The sequence below is a fragment of the Panulirus ornatus genome, chromosome 58 (assembly GCF_036320965.1).
Source record: "Panulirus ornatus isolate Po-2019 chromosome 58, ASM3632096v1, whole genome shotgun sequence".
In the NCBI taxonomy this organism is placed as follows: Eukaryota; Metazoa; Arthropoda; class Malacostraca; order Decapoda; family Palinuridae; genus Panulirus; species Panulirus ornatus.
The window spans coordinates 24,442,740-24,463,051 of NC_092281.1; the positions used below are offsets into that span (position 1 = coordinate 24,442,740).

The window sequence follows — 20,312 nt, forward strand, 5'->3', positions numbered from 1 at the left end:
TCTCACACTCTCCCTCCTCCTGAACAATGCAAACTTGCCCTCACAAAATGTGATTATGATAATGGCGTCCGCTGACTAGATGATGGTTCCGGCCGTCCCCCACTGACCACTGCTGATGGTCCCTTTCGTCCCCCACTGACCACTGCTGATGGTCCCTTTCGTCCCCCACTGACCACTGCTGATGGTCCCTTTCGTCCCCCACTGACCACTGCTGATGGTCCCTATCGTCCCCCACTGACCAATGCTGATGATACCTGTCGTCCCCCACTGACCACTGCTGATGGTCCCTTTCGTCCCCCACTGACCACTGCTGATGGTCCCTTTCGTCCCACACTGACCATAGATGATGGTTTTCCAGATGTACTGTGTAGGAGATCCGGAGTACTTCTGTGGTCTGCCACGTCATACGATGAACTGCGTCGTTTTCATCAGTTCTAAAGCTTAGTGAATCACAGTCTACATGACAGTGGCTGGTTTTGAGAAGCAGCTTTGTTTGGTACGACGGGGCAGGTGCTATGTTGGTACGGGAGGGTCGTGGTGTCACCTCCTCCACTTCCTCGTTCGCCCAACTGTTTCACCTTTAAACTTTCATCTGTTCTGTTCCTCTTCTCTCAGGTGTGTGTGTGTGTGTGTGTGTGTGTGTGTGTGTGTGTGTTGTGTGTGTGTGTGTATGTGGAGCTCAGGAGCCACATGACGTCGTGGGATATTAACTCTCACGTGGTCTGCATATGTTGTTATACTGGCTTCGTGGAAGTTCTGAGTATTGTCTTTTAAAGTCATGATATGTAAATGATTAACCTATAATGGACATTGCTCAGTATTTGTTATTTTTTCTATGGAAGGGGCAGCAAGTAGGATGAGGAAGAGATGCGATGATTGTGTAGGGGGTACCAGTGAACCATGATGGCGCGGAATGGAAGCCACTATTGTATGCAGATGATGCCACTCTGTTTCCAAATTCAGAGAAGGAGACTGATGGAAATCACGGTAGGTCGCTCTGATGATGTGTGTCGGAGGAGAAAGAGGAGGAGGAGGAGGTAGAACATAAATGCGAACATGAGCAAGGCTTAGGGTCTCGGTAGTGCGAAAGACGAAGCTGGAGGCAGTCATGGAAAGACGAAGCTGGAGGCAGTCATGGAAAGACGAAGCTGGAAGCAGTCATGGAAAGACGAAGCTGGAAACATTGTTAATGAAAGACGAAGGTGGAAGTAGAGTAATGGGAAGATGAAGCTGGAAACTGACTAAAAGAAAGGCAGAACTGTAGTTTTATCTTCGAAAGACAATGTTGAAGAAGGAGTCTTGGTAAGTTGAGGAGTAAAGAATAAACTGAACTAAGGTAATGTCGTAACAGCGAGAACCTAGAGTATGATGTACAGACATGGAACAGTAATTGTCTTGATTGCTAAGCCAATACTGACGCTTTACTGATGGACAACCTACGTTGTATGTTCGGAATCAGAAAAAAAAATGGAGTTATGAATGAAGATGTGAGAAAGATGTATGGTGCAACCACATGAGTTCAAACGTCTAGTTGAGATGGAATGGTTTAGTAGGACGCATGAGAGATGACAAGCTGTTAATGAGGATTAATGATAGTATGGTCAATGGCGGGATTAATGACAGGATGATTAAAGGCAGGATTAATGATAATATGGTTTAAGGTAGGATTAATAATAGTATGGGTGAAGGCAGCAGGAGAGGAGGTAGACTGGGAAAGGGATGGACATATGCGATGAATGTAACTGTCGTAGATCAGACGCATTTCAAGCGAGGATGGAAAAGAAGTGGAGGCATCTTGTGTGTGTGTGTGTTTAAGTCTGAATGGAGCCATAAGCCTCACCCAACGTCTCAAAATCGTGAAGAAAGTGGGAATTACGGGCATTCTGACACCGTCTGCAGGCCGTACTCTTTAAGGTGAAGTCACTGTCGACCTACGTTAACTAAGGATGGTTGGTGACCAGTTGGGGTGGATGTGGTAGAGTGACGTGGCGGGGCACAGACGACGAGAGCGTCTCTCTCACTACTGCGTTCCCAGCTTGAGGTACAAGCTGAGCTTAACGAAGGTGACAAGGAGAACGACGCTTAAGGACAAGGGTACGGCCCTTGAGCATGACAGTACGGCCCTTGAGCATGAAGGTTCGGCCCTTGAGCATGAAGGTAAGGCCCTTGAGCACGACGGTACGGCCCTTGAACATGACGGTACGGCCCTTGAGCACGACGGTACGGACCTTGAACATGACGGTACGACCCTTGAGCACGGCGGTACGGCCCTTGAGCACGACGGTACGGACCTTGAACATGACGGTACGACCCTTGAGCACAACGGTACGGCCCTTGAGCAAGACGGTACGGCCCTTGAGCTAGACGGTACGGCCCTTAGGCACGACGGTGAGGCCATTGAACACGACGTTAGTACCCTTGAGCACAACGGTACGGCCTTTGAGCACGACAGTACGGCCCTTGAGCACGACGGCACTACCCTTGGGTATAATGGCTTGGCCTTTGACCGGACTCACTCTAAACAACCAATCTGGACAGGACTAAACACACCAAGGGTCGTACCGTCATACCAAGGGTCGTACCGACACACCAAGGGTCGCACCGTCATACTAAGGGTAGTACCGATACACCAAGGGTCGTACCGACACACCAAGGGTCATACCTACACACCAAGGGTCGTGCTGTCATACTAAGGGTCGTACCGACACATCAAGGGTCGTACCGTCATACTAAGGGCAGTACTGACACCAAGGGTCGTACTGTCATACTAAGGGTCGTACCGACACACCAAGGGTTGCACCGTCATACTAAGGGTCGTACTGTCATACTAAGGGTCGTACCGACACGTCAAGAGTCGTACCGTCATACTAAGGGTAGTATGATACACCAAGGGTCGTACCGACACACCAAGGGTCGTACCTACACACCAAGGGTCGTGCTGTCATACTAAGGGTCGTACCCACAGACCAAGGGTAGTACCGTCATACTAAGGGTCGTACCATCATACTAAGGGTCGTACCGACACAGCAAGGGTAGTACCGTCATACTAAGGGTCGTACCGACACACCAAGGGTAGTACCGTCATACTAAGGGTCGTACCGACACACCAAGGGTCGTACCGACACACCAAGGGTCGTGCCGTCATACTAAGGGTCGTATCGACACACCAAGGGTTGTACCTACACACCAAGGTCGTGGTGTCATACTAAGGGTCGTGCCGACACACCAAGGGTCGTACCGTCACACTAATGGTCGTACCGATATACCAATGGTCGCACCGTCAACCTAAGGGTCGTACCGACACACCAAAGGCCGTATCATCACACCAAGGGTCGCACCGTCATACTAAGGGTCGTGTCGACACACCAAGAGTCATACCGTCACAATAATGGTCGTACCGATATAGCAAGGGTCGTACCGTCATCCTAAGGGTCGTACCGACACACTAAGGGCCTATCATCATACCAAGGGTCGTACCGCCATACCAAGGGTCGTAGCGATACACCAAAAGTCGTACCGTCATACTAAGGGTCGCACCAACACACCAAGGGTCGTGCCGTCATAGTAAGGGTCGTGCCGACACACCAAGGGTCGTACCGTCATACTAATGTTCGTTCCAAAATATAACAAGGGTCGTAACGTCATCCTAAGACTCGTGCCGACACACCAAGGGTGGTACCATCATAAGGGTCGTACCGACACACCAAGAGTCGTACCGACACACCAAGGGTCGTACAGACACTCCTAGGGTCGTATCGTCATACCAAGGGTCGAAATAATACACCAAGGGTTGTACCGTCATACCAAGAGTCGTACTGACATATCAAGGGTCGTACTATCATACCAAAGGTCGTACCGTCATACCAAGGGTCGTAGTGATACACCAAGGGTTGTACCAACTCACCAAGGGTCGTACCGTCATGCTCAAGGGTGGTAAAGTCGTGCAGAGGGGGTCGTCCATCGGGCCTCAGACAGCCAGCCCTCTGCACTGAACGGCAAGTGTCAGTGTCATCTTGAGCCCTAACTATGTGATCTGGGGGACCTAATCAGGTTGCGGGCTGGCTTTGTGCTTCGCTGGGCACAAGATCGAACCCCGTTCTTTCTATTATCGACCAGGGGCATTGTGCGCTCGGCCATCTAGGCGGGACATTGGCTTCCCTGATATCCGGGCGGTTCCAAAATGGCTAATTTCTTTCCGGTGTGAGGCGAAGTCGTGATAGTACCTCGAAAAAGGCGGGTGAAAATAACGCTAATGATCTTCATCTTACATTATTTTGGTAATAATAATAATATTAATAATAATAATAATAATAATAATAATAATAATAATAATGATAATAATAATAGCAATAATAATAATAATAATAATAATAATAATAATAATAATAATAATAATAATGATAATAATAATAATTCAACATCACAGGGCAGGAGCAGAGTTCACCTAACATCAAAAACTAACAATCTAACACTCACGTAACATCGCAATCTAACAATCAAAAACTCACGTAACATCACAATCTAACACTCACGTAACATCGCAATCTAACAATCAAAAACTCACGTAACATCACCATCTAACAATATAACACTCACGTAACATCACAATCTAACAATCGAACACTCACGTAACATCACAATCTAACAATCTAACACTCGCGTAACATCACAATTTAACACTCACGTAACATCACAATCTAACAATCTAACACGTAACATCCCGACGTAACACTCACGTAACATCACAATCTAACACACACGTAACATCACCATCTGACACCAAAACAGAACGACTGAAAAAAGGGAGAAAGTATGAAACGCGAAAATGAAATAACGTGTGTTCAAGACGAGACGTCGCCCAGCAGGTTGAAACCCACCACAGCTGCTTCTGTGACACATGGGAGTAAGAAAATACAGGTCACCAAGACAAATAAGGAACTCCCCGTATAGAATAAAGACAGGATCACGTGACCTATGACAAAGACAAAACAAATAAACGCAGAGGAAATGCGAGTATAGGAAAGAAAAGGGGATGGTAGGGGGTGGGGAGGATGTGGAGGACAAAATTCAATTTTTCTAGGCGAAGATTTTTTTTTTCGGAAAGGGTCGCCAGTCGTGCTGGTCCTGCCAAAGTGGTACTTCACTTATTGTCTTACTGAGAGAACCAGAGACGTGTGTGTGTGTGTGTGTGTCTATATATACATAGTTCCCCAACCAATCATCTTCCTCTGGGAGCGTCTGCCTCTAGTGGCCTCAGCGGAAGTAAAGTCAAATCGAGAGCAAAGGTCACGAAGAGAAGGAAAGGTGGTTGCCATATCGTAGCTGTGGAGGTAATATCTTTACCAGATGTTACGTGTGTCAAGTTGGAATATATCGACCTCGAAATGCAGAAACGATAGAAAGCATGAGTGGAAGTGATTTGCATTGGTCAAAAGAAGATGACAATGTCGTTCGTTCGTCTATGGGGTGAGAGGTCAAAGTATGATGACCTATGTGGTGAGAGGTCAAAGTATGATGACCTAGGTGGTGAGAGGGTCAAAGTATGATGACCTATATGGTGAGAGGTCAAAGTATGATGACCTATGTGGTGAGACGTCAAGGTATGATGACCTATGTGGTGAGAGGTCAAAGTATAATGACCTATGAGGTGAGAGGTCAAAATATGACGACCTATGTGGTGAGACGTCAAGGTATGATGACCTATGTGGGGAGACGTCAAGGTATGATGACCTATGTGGTGAGACGTCAAGGTATGATGACCTATGTGGTGAGAGGTCACAGTATGATGACCTATGAGGTGAGAGGTCAAAATATGATGACCTATATGGTGAGACGTCAAGATATGATGACCTATGTGGTGAGAGGTCAAAGTATGATGACCTATGTGGTGAGACGTCAAGGTATGATGACCTATGTGGTGAGAGGTCAAAGTATGATGACCTATGTGGTGAGAGGTCGAAGTATGATGACCTATGTGGTGAGAGATCAAAGTATGATGACCTATGAGGTGAGAGGTCAAGGTATGATAACCTATGTGGTGACAGGTCAAGGTGAGATGATCTATGTAATGAGAGGTCAAGGCATGATAACCTATGTGTTGACAGGTCAAGGTGAGATGATCTATGTAGTGAGAGGTCAAGGTATGATAACCTATGTGGTGAAAGATCAAAGTATGATGATCTATGAGGTGAGAGGTCAAGGTATGATAACCTATGTGGTGACAGGTCAAGGTGAGATCATCTATGTAGTGAGAGGTCAAGGTATGATAACCTATGTGGTGACAGGTCAAGGTGAGATGATCTATGTAGTGAGAGGTCAAGGCATGATGACCTATGGGGTGAAAGGTCAAAGGCCGATGAACGTCAAGTATTCGAAGTAGCCTGCTGGAGACTAACAACCCCTTCATCACGACGGTACGACCCTTGATTAGGACCTTACGACCATCGAACATGACGGTACGACCACCTTGAACACGACGTTACGACCCGCGAGCACGACGGCGTACCCCACTGAACACAGCTCTTATTAAGATAACTGGTCACGAAGGTGAGGCGCCCTTGAGCACAACGGGATCGACCTTTTGAGCACGGCAGGTCGACGACCTCTAAGCACGATGTCACGACTCTTGAATACGACGGGAGGACCCTGGAGATCCATGGGCCCGGCAAAACGTCGGATAGTTTAGAAATCAAACGAGTCTCGAGCCCCCGGGGTCCGTACAAGGCGTAACGGGTCCCGAGAGAGTTTCGAACCCCCAGCCCAACTTACGCGGGCTAGTCCACTGTAGACGCATGATCTTCAACACGTTCCCATGAGACGCTGACCTCTCCCTCGCACACCTTCCACAGTTGCACCGAAGGACCCTAGTTCATCCAAATCTCTCTCTCTCTCTCTCTCTCTCTCTCTCTCTCTCTCTCTCTCTCTCTCTCAACGAGACAGTTCATCGTCGCATCACCGATATCATCTCCACTGATCTAAGAGATCAAACAAACTCGAGAAATCAATCAGCGAGTCTCCACTCTCTCTCTAGAGGCCCCGCAACTTGATGGCTCTGATGTGTATGTGAGTTTGTGTGTGTGTGTGTGTGTCCCTGTATGCGCAGGAGCTGCTGCTTGTGTTATGCGAGACACCTGTATGATGGCAAACTAAAAAGATGACTTCTGAACACGACTACCAAAGAAGATACACAGACGTTACCGATCTCGCCATCAAACACAGAGGTCAGTGAGAGCGCCTGCAATGCCTGGATAGCAGCCAGGATTTTGGAGTCGTGTCAAACAGGTTTTGGGTTCTCAAGCCAAAACTCTGCAGGTCTCATACATGAGACATACACACCAACTACATCTACAGGAGATTTCCAGCAGCAATCTTATACCGAAGCTCGTCCGCTTTAGATGAGTCTATTCAAAAAGAAGTTTAGTATGGGATGGAACCTGAGCACTAAAGAAATATCATTCCCCACACCGATGTTCGTTGGCTTTCTCGAGGGAATAAGATCAAGCGATTCTCTGTCCTTCCTGATGAAATAAAGATCTGCCTTGACATGTATATGAGAGCGAGAGAGAGACGTGATCTCTTCGCAGTCATGGACAACGAGAGCGTCCAACGAGGATCTGCCTTCTTTGGTGACATGTCCGACCAACTGAACAAACTCAGCTTAAAGCTCTCCTGGTCAGAGAATCAAATGTTGGCACACGCACAGATGCTGCTTCGTGCTTCCATTGCCGAGCGTCAAGTTTAGAAAACGAAGGTGGCAACAGAAAAAACTCGGCGGTCTTTGAAACGCTCTCTCTCTCTCTCTCTCTCCTCCCCACCCCACCCCCCGGCTAACGAAAAGAATGACACTGACCGATCAAAAGGGAGTGTCATCGACATCCACTTGCTAAAACTGGGAGACGAGTTAATCAAGTCATACCCAGATATCAACAAGAGATTCCTGGCTGGTGCGCAACCCTGTGCTCTGTGCCATGAAGAACTTCCCTGCAATGTTGAGGATCAAGTGACTGAGCTTACTCAAGACTCCTCTGTGGATAACGTGTTTGCTCTTCTACGTACAGTTCCGGGGTTCGATGACTGAAAGCCGACCCAGAACTCGGCAAACTTCGCGTCATCTTTCCATTTGCGTCGACACGCTCGTGTGAAAGTTGGTTTTCGTCGTCACTAGGAATCAGAACCAAAGTCAAGGCTGTATGTGCCAAACGGGGGAGCGCTTTGGCCCTCACCCACCCGACGCATCGAAGCCCCGGTAACAGCTATACACAGCCGTGGACGCCAAATTAATCGTGATCACAATCGGGATCACGTGTATCAATATTCCTTTTTTTCCGGGGGGGGGTTTATTTTCCCAGCGCAAATACGGTAATACACGAGTTTAATTTATGAGTCTGACTAATCGATGGCATTATGTTCATGGAAAAATATTCGTTGTGTAAATCATTGTTTTATTCCCGACGTCAGTGTGTCTGCAGTCTTACCTAAATGTATTTAATTCGTGTACAAACACATATGCTATGCAAATGTTAGATTTACTGTTCCTTTCAAAATGTGTCAGCACCCAACTAGATATGCATAATACATACATAAATACATACTATATATTTATATATACACGTATATCTATCTATCTATCTATCTATCCAACCACCAACCCCTGCCAAACATATTAACCTGTTGATCCTGTAGCCTGACTACACACGCATCGCTTATCTATAACTTAACCCCCAAGGTTGGAAGCGTACAGAGGGGCGTGTGTTCGGTAACCTGGCCTCACTCTAACCATTACCTAAAGACACTTCGTGTGGCTCATTCACGAGACAGATGAGGAAAGCTGCGAGGACAACGTTCCACCGTGTCTCAGAAGCGCTCGTACATCGCGCGTAGGTAGTCCCCTCACGGTTGTTGGTCAGGTTATGGGCTACGTAAGTTCGCCTTGAGGTCTTGGTTTGCAGCGTGCCGTGCCGAGCCTGTCAACCCTTGACATTTGCTGAAACAGAAATAAAACAATAATTAATATACCAACCACTTCTCACATCATCCTGAACAAAAAGTTTCGTAACATATAAACAGGTTAGAAGTTAAAAAAAAAGAAAAAGTTTATGATAATGAATGTTGTGCATAAAACACCACATTACGTTTATAATGTCTAAGTAACGTTTCCTCGAAGTCTCCAAGGCAAAAAGAAAAAAAAGTAACTAACAAAAAATATAAAAGTTACTCGTACATTTTTATATGGGACAAGTTCTCTGTTACTCTTGCACACTCGCTGGGGGTTACCCAGTAACAGCAGACCAGTGTAGCTTATTATGTTGCAATGGTATATTGTGTAAGACCCAAACAGCCGGGTAATGGGAGGTATGGAAAAAGTAAGAAAAATAAGAGAATGGGTTGTCGAGAATGACAGAACACGAGGTGAGGGAGGGCGGAAGACTAGCACAACGGTAGGAAGGGGCATAGTAAGGGGAAAACAACAGTACAAACTTGGTGTGAAAAGAACAGGGAGGGGAGCGTCGTGATGGGTTGAGGAAAACGTAGAGTAAGAGCGTAAGCAAAGGAGAAGAGTAAGAACGAGTGAGGGGAGAATATAGGGTCAAGATACTGGAGCCCAAATGGTCTCATCAGGAAACATTTGTCTTGTAGAGAAAGAAGCACCGCTGGGTTTTCCCTCGCTCTCCTACCACGTCTTCCCTCCTCCGCCCCTGGAAACAGGAGGAAGAGAAGGAAATGTAATCATTTAGGCGGCTCTGTGTCGCAGCGGCAGTAGCCAGCGATCGGCACAGGATAGCACAGACGGGATCCACACCGCCGGGCCGATAAATGATCAAACCTGCTGGGAAAGGTCGAGGTGAGTGTGTGTGTGTGTGTGTGTGTGTGTGTGCAGGTGGCGACGTTGTCAACGAAGCGCACGCAGAGGTCAGAGGTCGTAGGGCGTCACCAAGCGTCCGCACGGAAACGAGAAAGGTTACGGGCGAGCCTCGTGCCTCCACAGGTTATCTTTATTTGAGGATATTTGTATTTACAGAGACGCAGGTCACGAGGGATTTTGGGCGGAGGGTTGAGGGGGAGCTACACTCTCTTAATATTTGTGTGGGGGTCGTCGGCACGGGAGTCACTGCCTCGTGCAATTCATTACCTCACCATGTGCCGGATGACCGAGTTTTTAATCTGGCTTTACACACGGCTGTTGTGACTATAATCCCAGTGAACTATCAGGCTCTTATATATATATATATATATATATATATATATATATATATATATATATATATATATACATATACATATAATTCTCGATAATCTAGCTCGCCGTGCAAAAAAAGAAAACCCTAGTTTAGTCGTTGCTTAAGACGTCTGTCTTGCGTGTGTGTGTGTGTGTGTGTGTGTGTACAATACGCTCCACAGAGATGATAATCCTACTATAATCATCGAAGATCTGATGAATTCAAATTAGTTTCTAGTTCTTATGAGTGTCAACCTTAACAACCATTATAATAATGTTGACGGGTGTCTTTTTGCGTTGTCCCGTCTGTCGCATCTTACGCTTATTTCGCCCACACGTCTGCTTATCTGTCGCAAGTCCCTGTTGTATGAACCACCTCACGTCTCTCTCTCTCTCTCTCTCTCTCTCTCTCTCTCTCTCTCTCTCTCTCTCTCTCTCTCTCTGTCGTATGTCTGTCGTACATCTAGCGTCTCCCTTCGCCCACTAGTCTGTATGTTTGTCGTAGGTCTCCTTCATATATATCACCCGAGATCTGTCTGTCTTATGTCCCAGTCGCATCTAACACCTCCCGCCTCAAAGGAGTCTGCCTGTTGTATGTATAAGTTGCATCCAACACCTCCCTATCTCGCGAACCTCCACTCAAAGTAGTGAAGATCAAAACATTTCAGCATTCTTACGACAAACGTCCTTCTTTCTCATCATTAATACCGACGTAAAGACCATAAAAAGTTACACAAAAATATTTATGACATAGTTATCTTCTGCACATAACCCCTGGCGCCCCTGCTACAGGGGCTTATATAACATTACGGTTGCGCTACACTCAGCAGCAGGGACAGAGTGGAGCCATTTGAAGCCATTTACTGTGTTTCATCAACCTGGCGACTAAGACAGCCTCACTCACGGTGACTTTTCACTCGCGGTATAACGTCAAGCAGGCGGAGTCCGGTAACACCACTTTAATACTACTACAACTAAGAGTGATATGTTACTGAGCAATTCATCTACGGAGAATATTTACAGTCTGGGTAATAATTGTGTCCAGATTTTCATTATTTTTCTGTAGACAAATGACGTTCAACCATTTCAGTCACATACACAGAAAATACAATTTTCCATTGTAACCAGTGATCTTGAATGGTCACACAAAAACATGTTTTTTCTGTGCTCTTGTACCTTCTATTGTTGACCTTATATATATATATATATATATATATATATATATATATATATATATATATATATATATATATATATATATACGCACATACACGTACATATACATACATACATACATATACTCCTACATATACATATATACTTATGAACATATAATTGCTCGCCTTCATCCATTCCTAGCGCCACCCGCCACAGGAGACAGCATCGCCACCCCCTGCGATATGATATAATATATATATATATATATATATATATATATATATATATATATATATATATATATATATATATATTGGAAGAGGTCACACTGGTGCGCGTGGTCTAGCATATGCACAAACCACGAGGAAAATGAAACACGATAAGTTCCCAAGTGCACTCTCGTGTAATGATCACATCGTCAGGGCAGATACAAGAATGAGATAGAAGACGTAGAACAGTCAGTTGATATACAAGGAAGAGACGTGGCTAAGATGCCATCGTAAACAAGCGTTACCGGATGGTAGAACCACCCGCGCGAACACCATCATACGGTAACGTACCGAAACCACAGCTCTCTATCCACATCCAGGCCCCACAGACACTCCCATGGTTTACCCTGGACGCTTTACATGCCCTGGTTCAGTCCACTGACAGCACGTCGACCCCAGTATGCCACAAACTCTACCCCATGCATTTCCTTCTCCCTTCTGCTTGTTCAGGCCCCGATCGCTCAAAATGTTTTTCACTCCATCCTTCCACTTCCAAATTGGCCTCCCGCTTCTCCTTGTTCCCTCCACTTCTGGGTGTTTGCCACCAGCTGGAAACTTAGGGATGTGGTCAGATGATGATCAGCTGATAATGTATGAGACTGACCAGCTGTTGATCAGTTGATAATTTATGAGATTGAACAGCTGTTGACCAGCTGGACATTTTGGAAATCGAACAGCGGGAAATTATGGAAACTAAATAGCTGTTGTTCAGCTGGAAATTTAAGGACTCAACAGCTGAACGGTGGCGAAGGTTAGGAAATTGGACAGCTGTTGATCAGCTTAGAATATAGGGAACTGACCAGCTGTTGATCAACAGGGAACATATGGGAACTGAACGGCTGCTGATCAGCTGGAACTTTAAGGAACGGAACAGCTGCTGATCAGCTGGAACTTTAAGGAACGGAACAGGTGCTGATCAACTGGATCGATGGGTTTGTTTACTTCCTGCCAAGGGAGATGTATTACCGTGGTCCTCCTCCTTCGGCCACGCCAAACTGGTCTCTGTTTCCTCGACCTGGGATGGGTTACAGGATGTGTGTGTGTGTGTGTGTGTGTGTGTGTGTGTGTGTGTGTGTGTGTGTGTGTGTGTGTGTTGTGGCTGACAAGGATGTGTCGAAGGGAAAGATGTAGGTGAAGATGGTGGAGTGGGTGAGGCATGAAGAAAGAAAACGGAGAATGATCGGAGTGGAAAGAGATAAGAGGGTTAAGAGGCTAGATGAGAACAAGAAGGAAGTAGATATAAGAGGATTAAAGGGGGAGGGAGAGATAGAGACACAGAAAGAGGAAGTTAGGTAAATAATGATGAACAGAAGCACAAATATAGTCAAGAAATGTGTGACATAGACTGCTTGCTACGTGTGAGGCGTAGAGAGTTACACATGAGACCAGACAGCTACACGTGAGACATAGAGAGTTACACATGAGACACAGACAGCTACAAGTGAAACATAGAGTTACACATGAGACACAGACAGCTACACGTGAAACATAAGAGAGTTACACATGAGACACAGACAGCTACAAGTGAAACATAGAGTTATACATGAGACACAGACAGCTACACGTAAGTCACAGAGAGTTACACATGAGACACAGACAGCTACACGTGAAACATAAGAGACTTACACATGAGACACAGACAGCTACAAGTGAAACATATAGAGTTACACATGAGACACACACAGCTACACGTAAGTCACAGAGAGTTACACAGGAGACTAGACAGCTACACGTGAGACATAGAGAGTTTCACATGAGACACAGACAACCACAAGTGAAACATATAGAGTTACACATGAGACACATACAGCTACACGTGAAACACAAAAGAGTTACACATGAGACACAGACGTGAGACATAGAGACACAGAACGACACATGGGACATAGAAAGTTACACGCGAGAGCTGCATAATAATGTCAATGGCTGCTATTCCTCCTCCCTTAAAGATCAAGACGTATACACAAAGAAAACCATCAGTTCACCGCATTTCTTTCCCGCTCGGACAACCGCTTGTCACCGATGCCAGCAGTGTCTGCCTGCCACCTGTTGGCCGCAACTGTAAGCACAGACCGAATGCGTAATGTCAGAAGAGAAGACGTTGTTGCCTCAGCCAGTCAACCAGCCAGGCAAGCGGTACTACTATTACTACCAACCCTCGTAAGCTAACACGGATGGACATTTTTCAGTGAACGTCTGTCATTATTTTTTCAGTGACCGGCTTTCTTTAGCTTTGTGATCGATCGTTCATTATATAAAAAACGAGGGGGAAAGACCTATCATTATTAACGTTTTTTCTTTATCGAGGAATAGATTTGAAGACTTGTGGTAACACATGGTTGGATGCCGGATGTTTTAGTCACCCTCCTCAGAGATGTGATCTTAATTGCGTCTCAAAACACTAGTATTATCCTCTCCTAAAGATGCTCTGTAATCAACTCGGAAGTTATATTCAATCGTGCGTGTTAAACTACCCTTAACTTCGAAACTCAATTACGTGGACTCTCAATTAGGTAGAATAACAAGACCGCTCAGAAATTTTTTTTCTCTCTCTTTTTTACGAGCTTCCGTAAAAGTGTCCAACCCGGGCTGACTTTACCAGTGAATTTCCTTTTACAAATTCATTCTGACACTTAAGGGGGTACCCCACAGTACAAAAAAAGAAAAAAAAAAGTTTAAGGGTAAAAGTTTATTTTTCTCTCTCTGTGTCTGGCAAGCGAAAAATGATCTCAAGTTTTATTTTTTTTTTTTTTTTTCCCTGTGGGAGAATCAGTCCTTAGCACCGCAAATTTCTCAGAGTACTCTCTGGATTCACTCGGGAGCCATTTCCAGGACAGTTCCTTCCAGAAATTATAATGAGGAGGGTGGAAATACGATCGCTTCTCAAATTTCTGTCCCCTTGGAACATTTTCCAAAGGTTACCCTGTTAGCAAAAGAGTTTTGAAAAAACTTCAAAGATATCAGCTCTATTCTTTTTTATGTCTTCGTAACGTAATTAGAGGTTCGGGGTTAGTGAGAATGACTCAGTGATGGAGGTGTGGACATGAGGAAGAGGAAGTCTCGAGTGTACAAAGTGTGTGTTGTCAGTGTGTCATAAACTGCTCCAGGAACCCTTCTAAGAAAGGGTCCTGGTGTTACCCAGGACCCGTCCTTTCCAGCGGCTCCTGCACCCCAAGGCTTCGCTACGTGCAGGAGCAGGGAAATGCTGGACTCGTATGGAACAACAAGATTCTTATTAAGACCCAACTCGTTCCCGCTTCAGTGACGACGATACGGCCTTGCTGAACGGGACTTTTCGCTCGCGGTGTAACCACTGACAGAGTTCGGCAATACCCATATATATATATATATATATATATATATATATATATATATATGTGTGTGTGTGTGTGTGTGTGTGTGTAAACATCTGAGTAACATTTTTACCTCAGAGTTCTGAGGAGCAAACTCCATTCTGAGATGGGTGCCCATGTTCAACACATTTTCGGCACTTCGAAATTTTTCCAGATTCCTCCTGACGTTTTCTATCGATCCCGGGGATTAGACCTCCGAGGAAATCCAATCTAACTTTTTAGTGGCGAGCCAATTCCTCCCTACGGGAAAGCTGCGCCAGGGATTATCAACCTCCTGAGTAGACTACATATCTATAGGTAATCGCATTAATACTTGTCCTTTGAAGCGGCTTGATGTAGTGTTTATGTGATCAGTTGATGATCCACGTTGCGGAAACTTCGTTCGAGTTGATGAAAGCTACACATATGGTGATGGTATTCACGAGTATGCAACGTTGTGCGAGGATGAAATTAAAAGAAAAAAGAAAAAGATTTACGAAGACTCATATAAAAATATGTTCATTTTAGGTTTTCAGTCTGCTGACACATACATTTTCTTTCCGGAACCACGTACTCAAGTGATCCAGCGGCTCCTGCAGCTTCAAGGCTGCGCTACACTCTGTAGCAGAGACAGGATGGACTCCCTTGAAGCAAGACGTTCTCTGACAATACTGAACTCTTTTTCGTCACCTGACGAAGATACAGCCTCTCAAAAGGTGACTTCCTCACTCAGTCCCTGCGCAGCACAGCGGAAACCTGCACCTTGTGCGCCTAAGTAGAGGCTGTGTATGACCTGACGACCTCTCGCCAGCACACAAGACCTGAATCCCCTCGACGGATCCTGTGTGATTAGTCTTCAACTCTCCTGAACAAAGGTTCAGATGAGGAAACCTCTGGTCTTCAAGGTGTCGTCCCCATTCAGCTAAAGCTCTTACCCTCCTTAAACAGGGGAGGGGGGCAGTCAAACAAATGTCGTTTTTGTGACGTTTCTTTTCATTCTCTTTCGAGCCTTTCCAAGAACGTTCTGGATCCTCAGTTCCTTTACGTTCCCCTTTAAGACGATGAGAAGCCACGACGGAGATTACGAGGCCGGAACGCGTCTGTAAGTTTCTCTCTATTCCCTCTACCGTCTGATGCACTACTCCGGTAAGTAGTTCGCCCGCTGTCCAAGAGCAGACGGACTTGAAATAAGAGATCTGACCCAAGACGCGTCCGGAATATGTTGACGGGTTAAGTCGAGAGCTCTCACCCTGGGTCCTGCAGGCCTTTTGGGACTAATAGAGTGTACCTGAAGAGCGCCGGCATAACCTTTCTCCCATTCCCTAGCTGCTCCCTAGTATGTCAGGAATTTAATATCTTCAACACAGCAAGAGAGAGCTCGGAAGAAAATTCGATTCTGAAAATACGTTTATAACACACTATCATCTTATACAGGACAAGTGGCGATGGAGAACGGGTTGGTCGAACGTGGTGGACCAGAAACAGCAAAAAAGATGTCTTGAATATTCCAACATCGATTGGCATTAACAATGGACGACTTTAGATATTTTTTCCCCCCCGACTAACGTCTGAGATCATTACCATACATTCATCTTTCGTTTGCTCCTCGTGTGTTGTGCTCTCTTATGACAAGGTCTTGTGAACTGGTCGTGGTGAAAACTCTAGCAAAGTAACTTCGTTTACTGTTGCAGTGGGTCATAGTGATATATATATATATATATATATATATATATATATATATATATATATATATATATAGTCAGAAGGAATAAGTTTACACTCGTGTTGCCTCATTTATGCGCGTGTCTGTCTTCTTGTATGAGTATATATGTGTATGTCTCTGCGTGTGTGTATGTATTGGGATACATGACGTGTAAGTGTATTTGTCAGTGTGAGTGTAGGTATATTTGTGTTCGTGCATGCGCAAGTGTGTGTGTGTGTGTGTGTGTGTGTGTGTGTGTGCGCGCGCGCGCGCCTCAAGGTCAACATATCGCGGCTCATATCCCTCCACTTCCGCATGTTCCACGCAGCACAATAGTTTCAGGCGTTTCTTAATCAGTCCATTGACCATCCCGGTGCGCGTCTGTCCCTCCTTCAACACTCCGGTACGACGCGTGGGGCACAAGTGGCTGTAGCTTCGACTTGACTCGAGGGGTTAGGTTAGGTTAGGTTAGGTTAGGTTAGAGACGTCCCGACAAGCAAGTCCCGAGAGCATTGTGACGCCTCCTGAAAAGAGGCCAATGCTCTCAGAGTGGGACCCGAAGGTGTTATACACCACCTGCCCACCCTCCCACCCTCCTTCCTTCCTTCCTTCCTTCCTTCCCCCACCCACGAGCACTCGTGCCTTCAGCGCGACCCGGTTTGTGTGACCCGGAAACATCCGACCCGGAAGCAACAACACCCGGAAACGTTAGGCCCACCCAGCAGGAAGACGGAGGGCCTGGGAGAGGGAGGGCCTCTCTCTCTCTCTCTCTCTCTCTCTCTCTCTCTCTCTCTCTCTCTCTCTCTCTCTCTCTCTCTCTCTCTCCCCTTTACAAGCGACTCTGTGACCCTGTTCCCTGGGCAAAGCTGAACTTTTGACCTTAAACAGCATGAGGAATGCCTTGTTTATTATTGAAACTGCAGCTGACAGCAGGCGGAGAGGAGGAAAACTTCCGGGTTCCCACCCGTGCTCCCAATCCCATTACACTGAACTGCTGCGTGAGGCTGGGTAGTTACGTAACGGGAGGAGAGGTGTGCTAACCATGGACTGGGCGAGGGTAGACCAGCTGGGGGTCCAACTAAGCGAGAGGTATATGGGAGTTTGATGAAGAGGTGGATGGGAGTATAATTACTAGGTACGTGGGAGTATAATTATGAGGTACGTGGGAGTATGATTATGAGGTACGTGAAAGTATGATTAAGAAGTACATGGCATTATAATTATGAGGTACGTGGGAGTATAATTATGAGGTGCATGGGAGTATGATTATGAGGTACGTGAGAGTATGATTAAGAAGTACATGGTAGTATAATTATGAGGTACGTGGGAGTATAATTAAGATATACGTGGGAGTATAATTAAGAGGTACGTGGGAGTATAATTAAGAAGTACGTGGGAGTATAATTAAGAGGTACGTGGGAGTATAATTAAGAGGTACGTGGGAGTATAATTAAGAGGTACGTGGGAGTATAATTAAGAGGTACGTGGGAGTATAATTAAGAGGTACGTGGGAGTATAATTAAGAAGTACGTGGGAGTATAATTAAGAGGTACGTGGGAGTATAATTAAGAGGTACGTGGGAGTATAATTAAGAGGTACGTGGGAGTATAATTAAGAGGCACGTGGGAGTATAATTAAGAAGTACGTGGGAGTAGAATTAAGAGGTACGTGGGAGTATAATTATGAGGTACGTGGGAGTAGAATTAAGAGGTACGTGGGAGTAGAATTAAGAGGTACGTGGGAGTATAATTATGAGGTACGTGGGAGTATAATTAAGAGGTACGTGGGAGTAGAATTAAGAGGTACGTGGGAGTATAATTATGAGGTACGTGGGAGTATAAATCTCCCAATGGTAAGGGCATCATCAGTTTACCACACCTTCCATCACCAAATAACCATACCTTCCACTATCAGCTAACCACACACACACACACACACACACACACACACACACTAACCCCTCTAGTCTTCAGTGTATTAATAACCAAACATTTATGGGTTTTTTCTCATAGCTTTTCAAATGATCAAGTCAAAACCTGATGATTTTTTTTTTGTAACATTATTATGTACAAAAGATCAACAGTTTCCACTACAGTTTAATGATGAAAATGAATTATGTTAATTGTTTACGTTCATGATCATTAATCAAACCGAGTCTTAATGACCATCCACCAAACTGTGTTACAATTATCAGAAGACTTCAGCACGACGGTACGACCCTCGAGCACGACGGTACGACCCTCGAGCACGACGGTACGACCCTCGAGCACGACGGTACGACTCTTGAGCACGACTGTATGACCCTTGCGCACGACGGTACGACTCTTGAGCACGACTGTATGACCCTTGCGCACGACGGTACGACTCTTGAGCACGACTGTATGACCCTTGCGCACGACGGTACGATCCTTGAGCACGTCGGTACGACTCTCGAGCACGACGGTATGACCCTTGAGCACGACGGTGCGACCCTTGAGCACGACGGTACGACCCTTGAGCACGACGGTGCGACCCTCGAGCACGACGGTGCGACCCTCGAGCACGACGGTGCGACCCTCGAGCACGACGGTGCGACCCTCGAGCACGACGGTGCGACCCTCGAGCACGACGGTGCGACCCTCGAGCACGACGGTGCGACCCTCGAACACGGCGTTACGACCCTTGAGCACGACGGTACGACCCTTGAGCACGACGGTACAACCTTTGAGCCCGACGGTACGACCCTTGAGCACGACGTTAAGACCTATGAGCATTGCGGTACAGCCATATGTTACGACACCTTGACGACAGTGCGATACTTTTAATACGACGGTACAAATTCTTGACTACGATGGTACGATATCTTGACCAGAACGCACAGCACCTTGATTATGACGGTACGATATCTTGAGCACAATGGTGCTGGCCTTGAACACGACGGTACGACACCTCAACTATCGTCGGCACGATATAATGAGCACGACGACACGACACCTTGTCTGCGACGTTGCGATATACGATATCTTATGCGTGACTGTTCGACCCTTGAAGCTTTACAAGTTTCACAGACAATACGAAGTATCGTTAAATTTACGTTATCAAAAAAGTTTGGTGAACACATTTCTCGATATTGGTTCCAACGATGAAACATCTAAAACAAAGTGATTGCTTATCATTTAGTGACATCCGTTTGTTGTCGTCTGTGTTATCGATCGACTTATTCGATTATTCTGCTTCCTAGTCACAATCATCCACTGGACCTTCATCATTCCATTGTGTGGTACCAGCCTTCATCATTCCATTGTGTGGTACCAGTCTTTATCTAATCACTGATTGACAGATCGAGAGATCATTACATTAATAATGATAATAATAACTATATTGCTGATAATGATATTTATAATGATAATATCAATGTTGTTGATAATATTAATGATAATAATAATATATCCAATCCACTTCACTGTACCCAGTACAGTACTCTCAATAATACTCAGCTTATTACTACACCTGTAATTACCACGTAATGCAATTCCGTGCACGGTCAGCCCTCTTCACACGACATATTGTCCTCAAGCAGTATGTTTCCAGCCCGTCCGCCCGTTCTTTCGTATGTAGAAGCTATACCATCAGACATACCCATCTTGCCACACAGA

General features: G+C 45.7%; 1 protein-coding gene and 1 long non-coding RNA gene across 2 annotated transcripts in view; one reads left to right on the forward strand and one right to left on the reverse strand.

Moving 5' to 3' along the window:
• Positions 1 to 20,312, forward strand: part of LOC139766676 (uncharacterized) — a 542,423-nt gene that overhangs the window by 383,661 nt on the left and 138,450 nt on the right. The window lies entirely within an intron of this gene.
• Positions 7,838 to 20,312, reverse strand: part of LOC139766799 (uncharacterized) — a 141,373-nt gene continuing 128,898 nt past the window's right edge. Inside the window, exon 4 of the long non-coding RNA XR_011716951.1 lies at positions 7,838 to 8,983. This is a non-coding gene — a long non-coding RNA (uncharacterized lncRNA). The remainder of the gene's footprint in view (positions 8,984 to 20,312) is intronic.